Source organism: Crotalus tigris, unplaced genomic scaffold (assembly GCF_016545835.1).
Source record: "Crotalus tigris isolate CLP2741 ecotype Arizona unplaced genomic scaffold, ASM1654583v1 scf7180000024359.8030256, whole genome shotgun sequence".
NCBI classification, from domain to species: Eukaryota; Metazoa; Chordata; class Lepidosauria; order Squamata; family Viperidae; genus Crotalus; species Crotalus tigris.
In genome coordinates, this window is record NW_024100528.1 from 3,399,736 (window position 1) to 3,406,914 (window position 7,179).

Consider the following 7,179-nt stretch of genomic DNA (forward strand, 5'->3'; position numbering starts at 1 on the left):
TCTCTCTCTCTCTCTCTCTCTCTCTCTCTCTCTCTCTCTCTCTCTCTCTCTCTCTCTCTCCCGCTCTCCCGCTCTCCCATTCTCCCACTCTCTCTCTTGCTCTCTCTCTCTGGGTCCCTCTCCACGCAACAAAATGGGATACTAAAATCTTAATTTGGGATTCTGCAGCTTCAAATTCAGCCTGAAGTCCAGTGGTGGGATTCAAATATGTGAACAACCAGTTGTCTATGTGGATGCCACTTCCAGAAGTCCATTCTGGGCAGGCAACAAAAAATTAGCTACTGGTTCTGCTGAAATGGTGCGAACCAGCTGAATCCCACCACTGCTGAGGTCCCTCCCATACTTCCCCCATTTTGCCATCAGTGCTGAAAGGTTTTTTTAAAAAGATAATCTGCAATCACCTGACCATCCAGAATGCCTAGGAACAAAACAATGGAGAGAGAAAAACAATGTCTTATCCCAAGCTGCCACTGGTGTTTTATAAACAAAAAAGCTTCACTCCCATTTTGCACTAAAAATAAATAAAACTAATGATTTCTCCCAATTCATAACCTTATATCAAATTTGCTTACTTGTTTAATTGTCTGAACAAAGCAAAAGAACAGAAAACCTCAGCATTTTCTATGGTGCGGAAAGTTAAAATACTATGCAGCTACTTTCCCTTGAAAGACCTTCTAGCTTGGATAGGGCCAAGAAGACAAGTTAGAAAAACAAAAAAATATTGTAAAGAAAGAAAATAGCTTACTAATAAGCTCTAGAACAGTGGTTCTCAACCTGTGGGTCAGGATCCCATTTGGGGTCTAACGACCATTTCACGAGGGTTGCCAAACAATGCAACCTGCCATTTTTTCCCCTTTTCCTTAGCTGTGCTACTCCCTTTTATTCTATTGGCTTTTGAAAGCCATAGAATAGACTCTCTTGAATAGAGTCTAATTCTATTGGCTTTCAAAAGCCAATAGGAATTGTCCAGGCTGTCTCTGCCCTGCTGAGCCCGCCAAAAGTCCCATTCTGCAAACGGTGCTGCACCAGTTGAGTGGTCCTCGACTTACGACCAGTTGGTGGTCGCAGCATTAAAAAGATTGAGAACCACTGCTCTAGAAAGTAGCAGCTTCTTATCAGGATCAATACCATGGGATTTATCCCCATGCTAATATTACATATGTAGATATTGAAATTTGTGGCAAATCCAGTCTTAATCCAGACAATTAACTTTTCTCTCATAGTTCTTGTACTCACAATTAGATAGGTATTCTCTCATTGGTTGCTGTTTTGGCAATGATTAGACACATAATTATATCAACATTTTACTATATTAAAGTGATCCCTGTCCTATTACTGATGCTGAGAGTTTGGCCCTTCTGTTCTTCTCTCTGTAATTTTGGTTGATTCTATTTTATTTCTTTTTATTATGTTTTAATAAGTGACCAATGTATGATTTCATGAGGAACAAAGATACAAATATTTAAAAATAGAAAAACAATACAATTACAAGGTAAGCCATACATATAAGGGTTTCTCATGCATATATACCGTAAATATATATGAAACTTTTAATATAACATTTTCAGTAAAGATAACTATATTTCATTGTTATTGTCCAGCATAATGTATGTTTATTGGCAATTCATTTGATGTAACATCAGGTCTTCAATCCATTGGGTAACTGGAGCCAAAAATTTATTTTTTTCAATATTGAAGAGCTAATCCCTCTGCCTGGCAATAATAATGACATGGAGAAACCATTTCCATCTATAGTCCAATTATAGTTCAAAAGAATTCTTGTGCAAATACAGTATATTATTATTTTTTTTTTTTAAAAAATCAAATATATATAATTAGTTTTTCCCAGGGCATAGTAACTTTATGGCATTGCAAAAATGTATTTTAATGAAGCATTGTTCTGCTTGCATATCTAATAACATGATTATTTAATCAGTTTTTTTCTGTATAACTGAGAAGGGGATCAATTAGTACAAAATACTATTTTTTACTATTTATATTGTAATCTAAAATCCAGTGATGCTTTTGGTACTGAGGTTAAGGCATTTCCCTTGTTTAGACAAAATGGGTGTTTCCAATTGCTTCTTCCATTCAATCTTTAAAGTTTGTCAATAAAATTGTTTTATTGATAAATATTTATAAAGACTGATTGTGGGCTTTTTAGCCTCATAGGATTTAATGATCCTCTCTAATAAGTTAGGTGTCTTTGAGGCTGATATTGCTGCTCCAAATTGAAATGTCAATAAATGTTGTAATTGTAAATACTGCCAGGAGGTGGCAACTGACAAATGGTATTTCTCTTTCAACACACAAAATGATAAACACTCATTATTATCACTTGATCGATCTAATATAAACACCCACATTGTTTTTGAATTGATTTGATAATGTATTTTGATTTTGGAACATTTCAGGTAACTAAAGGTATTTAACAGTAATTTACAATTAAGGAAGGCATCCAAACTTTCGTACTGATCAAAGGGTATGCATAATGATCCATCTTAAATTGAAAATTATTTTCAAAGGTATAATCAGAACTGAGAAACTACATAGAAATGGACAAAACAATGTATTGGGTTTAGCAAATATTATAGAATATATTCTAAATTTATTTGTTGTATACCACTTATAACTGGATGGGTAAACTGCATAAAATGTTGGAAAATAAAAAAACTAATAACCAATCAAATTAACTGATGTTGTTACATAGAAGTATATGTAATCAATCAACTCCTAATATTTGAAAATATTTTAAAAGTGCAGGTTCACAACAATCTCCCCCCTCTAAAAACACTATCAGACTGCAGAAAGGGCATTTTCAGATCTTAAAACTACCGTAATGTCTTTAACCCCTTGAAACTACTTCCATTAGACTGGCAAGCTAATATACTCTAGATCAGAGGTCTTCAAACTTAGCCCTTTCATGACTTGTGGACTTCAACTCCCAGAATTTCTCAGCCATGCATGCTGGCTGAAGAATTCTGGGAGTTGAAGTCCACAAGTCATAAAAGGGCCAGTTTGAAGACCCCTGTTCTAGATGCTGGCTATTGGATCTGCAGATAGTTCTGATAATAACTGAATCCAAGACATCTTAAAGGTATTTGTTTGTATGGGCTAAGGATACAACTCTAAGTACTTTTCCAGTAATTGTACTATATGAGAATTATGAGAGATGGCCTCATCTGAAGGTCATGAGGTTGACAAAGACTGGATTAAGAACATAACACTTCACAGTACAATTATTATTGATATAACTGCAGTAGTGCTCTAGGATCATAGGTTCTTTGTGCAATGCTACTGCTGGCTGTAACCACATTATGAAAGATTAATGACACCTATTAGGATAGTGCCATGTTAAAACCCATTCTAGAATTATGTGAATTGTAAAAATAAGCATATATTATGTCTGTCTTTTGCTTATTAATTAATCAGAATTTATACCCCAAATCTAACGCTAGATTTTCATTGAAGACATTGAACCAGATCTTATGATGATTTCATGTCATGATTGAGTAACATTAGTTTTAAAATATATGTTTATATTGTACTGACTTTATAGTACATTTTCAAATGAAAAGTACGTCTAGTTTTGATCTTGTACAGAAAGTGAGCTAAATAAACAGATGTTGAATGCAAAATTCCAATTAATATTGAATAGAAAATTGAATCAGTAAAGAAGAATACATAAATAAATATACATATGCATACAAATCAATAAGACCAAATAAGACTAAATATTTCCCCTAAGGGCTTCTTAACAGCCAAATTTATTAACAGCCTAATAATAATTATTTTTTATTAAATGTATCTGCTACCCATCCTGCTGTTCAAGCCAACTCTGAGCAGATTATTTATAGAGATCCTTATTTTAGAGGAAAATCCATGGAAGTACCAGTTCTGACTTGTATCTTTCTTTATAGACATATTAAATTAGAATACATCCAGTTTGGGCTTTTTAGTATATTTGGAATTTTGATAATTCTATGAATATCTATTGATTGCCTGAACAAGAAAATTAATTACCCTTCAAAAGACAGTATAACCTTAGGATTTCATTATTGTCTATAAATAGACTTTCTACTGGCATAATGAAAATTTATCAATATTAGTTCATTTGGCTTAATGATATGTTAACAAAATTGGATTGCATTTCTGTTATGCGTTTCTTTTTTTCTTCTTTTTTTCTTCTTTTCTTTATTTTTGTTTTTGTCATTTTCTTCTTTTAAAAATTCTTTTCCCCATCCTCTCCCTATTCCTCTGAAATTCTGACACCACAATGAGGACAGCTAAAAAATACACTTTCTATTTGTTAGATTTTTCCACCTATTTGACTTTATCAGATGCATCAAAATTATTTAATGAAAAAGAACCTTTTTCAATAATGGACTGCCAGCTTGAAAGAATTATGATAAAAGTCTGACTTGACTTACACAACAAAGTGCAGAAATTCAGAATAAAAAGTCAAAGAATCTAGGGTAGAACAGTACTCAAGAAACCAATTTGTCTACTATTGTGTCCCGAGCCTGCAAAAGCAGGCTCGGACATTGCATTGGTCCCGGGCATTCCAAAAGCTGCCCAGGACCAGACAGAGTGGAGCCAGCCTTGTGCGCATGCGCAAGGTGCGAAAACTCTCTGCTTGCATTGGTTGACATTGTATGGGTTTCTGGCCATATAAAAAGGCCTGCGTGCCTTTTTGTTTTCACTTGGGTGTTGTTAGAAGGAGAATAAATAATTGTTCAACCTCACCATGTGTCTTCATCATTCGCACGCGAACGAAGAATACAACATCTACAGTAGTATATTTTTTAACTTTAATAATACCAGTAAATTTCCATTAAGTGGTGTAAGGCTGTTTTCCCCCATGATTTATGTTTTGTGTATACTCTCAAGGTCAGCATACTCTCAAATATAACTTTGAGCCAATTTATTTCAAAGTCAACTATTAATGCAATTATGTACATCTATGTAAGAGACATGCTATTAAACTATATATGTTAAAAATGACAATGGCTAATACAGTATATAAAACTGCAACATTACTAAAATATTTCAAACTGAATATTAATGTATGTAATACTATAGTATAGTAGAGAACTTTAGTTGGGGCTTGGAAACAGCTGATAGAGAATCTAAAAACTGAAATGACATTGCCTTAATCATCCCAATGGCTACAGTACCTGTAAATTGTGGTAAATAGGTATAATATATTGTATACTATAACAGTAAATAAAGTAAAATTACCACTGAACTATGTTAATAATGGTTAGGTGTCAGACTCGGCATGGTATTATTTCATCTGACATATTTAAGTCTTGGGTTTGTTTGCTTATTAAATTCAAGGGACAATTTAGATCTCCTACCTGCTGTTCAACAATTAATAATCAACTACTGGATACCACTATGGTGGGCTCTTGAGAAAAAGCATTGAGGTGGATGCAAGGGTCATAGATCACCATGGAATGGAGCAATATTATTTGCTATCTCTTGGAAAGGCATTTATATTGTTTTCATATAACACCTTAATCTGTTTGCTGTTGAGATTGTAAGGTCTATGTTCATTGTGGTTTTGGCTGCATTGTCCCATGTTTCCTACCTTTGTACTCTTCCCTTGCTTTTATATTTTTCATTGTTTCATGCATTGATCCCTCCTTTTCAGAGCTTTTAAGTTTAGAAGGGGGTGAAATAATAGATGGAAATTGTACCTGTTCATTAATCAACTCTTCCTTTAACCAAGACAATTCAACTATGATACAATTTTGTTCCAAAGGGAGCAAATAATTAAAAGTATTTATAAGCTCTATTATTTTAGGTAAGTAATTTCTATCTACCATTGGATTTGTGTAAATTATATTTATCTAGAAAGTTACAGAAATGAATGCTCCAACACTGAAAATTTTAAAGAAAAGATTGGCTGATATGGTAGGGGGTAGGAAGACCTCCAAGGTCCCTTTCAAGTATTCTATTCTATTCTATTCTATTCTATTCTATTCTATTCTATTCTATTCTATTCTATTCTATTCTATTCTATTCTATTCTTCTATTCTAAAAAATCTAGTTATCTTTCCTGAAGGAAATATTTAAATTGTAAACCAGGTGCAACATATTAACAGAATCAAAAGTTGCCAGTGTTTTTGCTGTCACACCATTGTAATACAACTATTCTTCCTTTAAAATATCTGAAACAATCTGGGAAACTTTTTATGATTGGCTAAAAAGGGAATACGGTTAAAAGATAGTTAACATCAATTTAGATGGAAGAAGAAGGAGCAAATAAGGAGGAAGACCCAGGCGACACAGTATTGAATAACTGGAGGTTGTATAAATATTTATAGAAGTATATACTGAGAAGATTAGATAAATAGAAGTATTAATGTAAGAGAAAATTAATCTTATTGTATATAATACAGATAGGGAAATTTGGAGAGAGGAGTTGCTTGGACATTACCCCTGAATTGTATCTGAAGAGGGATAAGAGGGAACAAAGGAAAGGAGAGAGAAAAGAGTAAAGGAGGGGAGAAGGAAGTAGGAAGATTGGAGGAGAAGAGGAGAAGTGGGAAGGAAGGGGAGGAGAATGGTGAAGGAAAGAGAAGAGGAGAGGAAGAAGAGGGAAGTAGGGAAGAAAGAGAAGAAAGGGAGAAAGAAGGTAGAGAAGAAGGAGTGTGGATACAGTGAAAGGGGAAATGGGCGAGCAACACCAAAAGTCATGTGTATGTATTTATTTCATTTTATTAAAAGTATCTTATATATAAGAATGTAAAAAGAATGTATGTTAACATCTGATAAATATCACAGTATATGTATGGGGGAGAGTTTGGAAAATAAAAAATAAAAAAAATTATTAAACAAAAAAATCTTTGTTCCATCAGTGAGATGAAGCTAATAGGTTTTGGAAAATAGATAAATGTCAGCTTAGCATTCATTTGTGATGACTACCACCTGCATGAAACTTTTCTCCTCAGAAGAATAGTGGTTGCTGGGGCATGTGCTAGATCATGGGTGTCAAACTCGCCACATCACGTGATGTGTCGTGACATATCGCGACTCTTTTTGCATTGCCAGCAATGGGGTGGGTGTGGCTTCGGTATGATGAAACTGGTCTGTGGGCTGGCAGTTTGACATCCCTGTGCTAGATGTATTACTATTAATAGTAATAAATCAGATGACCACTTCATGGAAAAT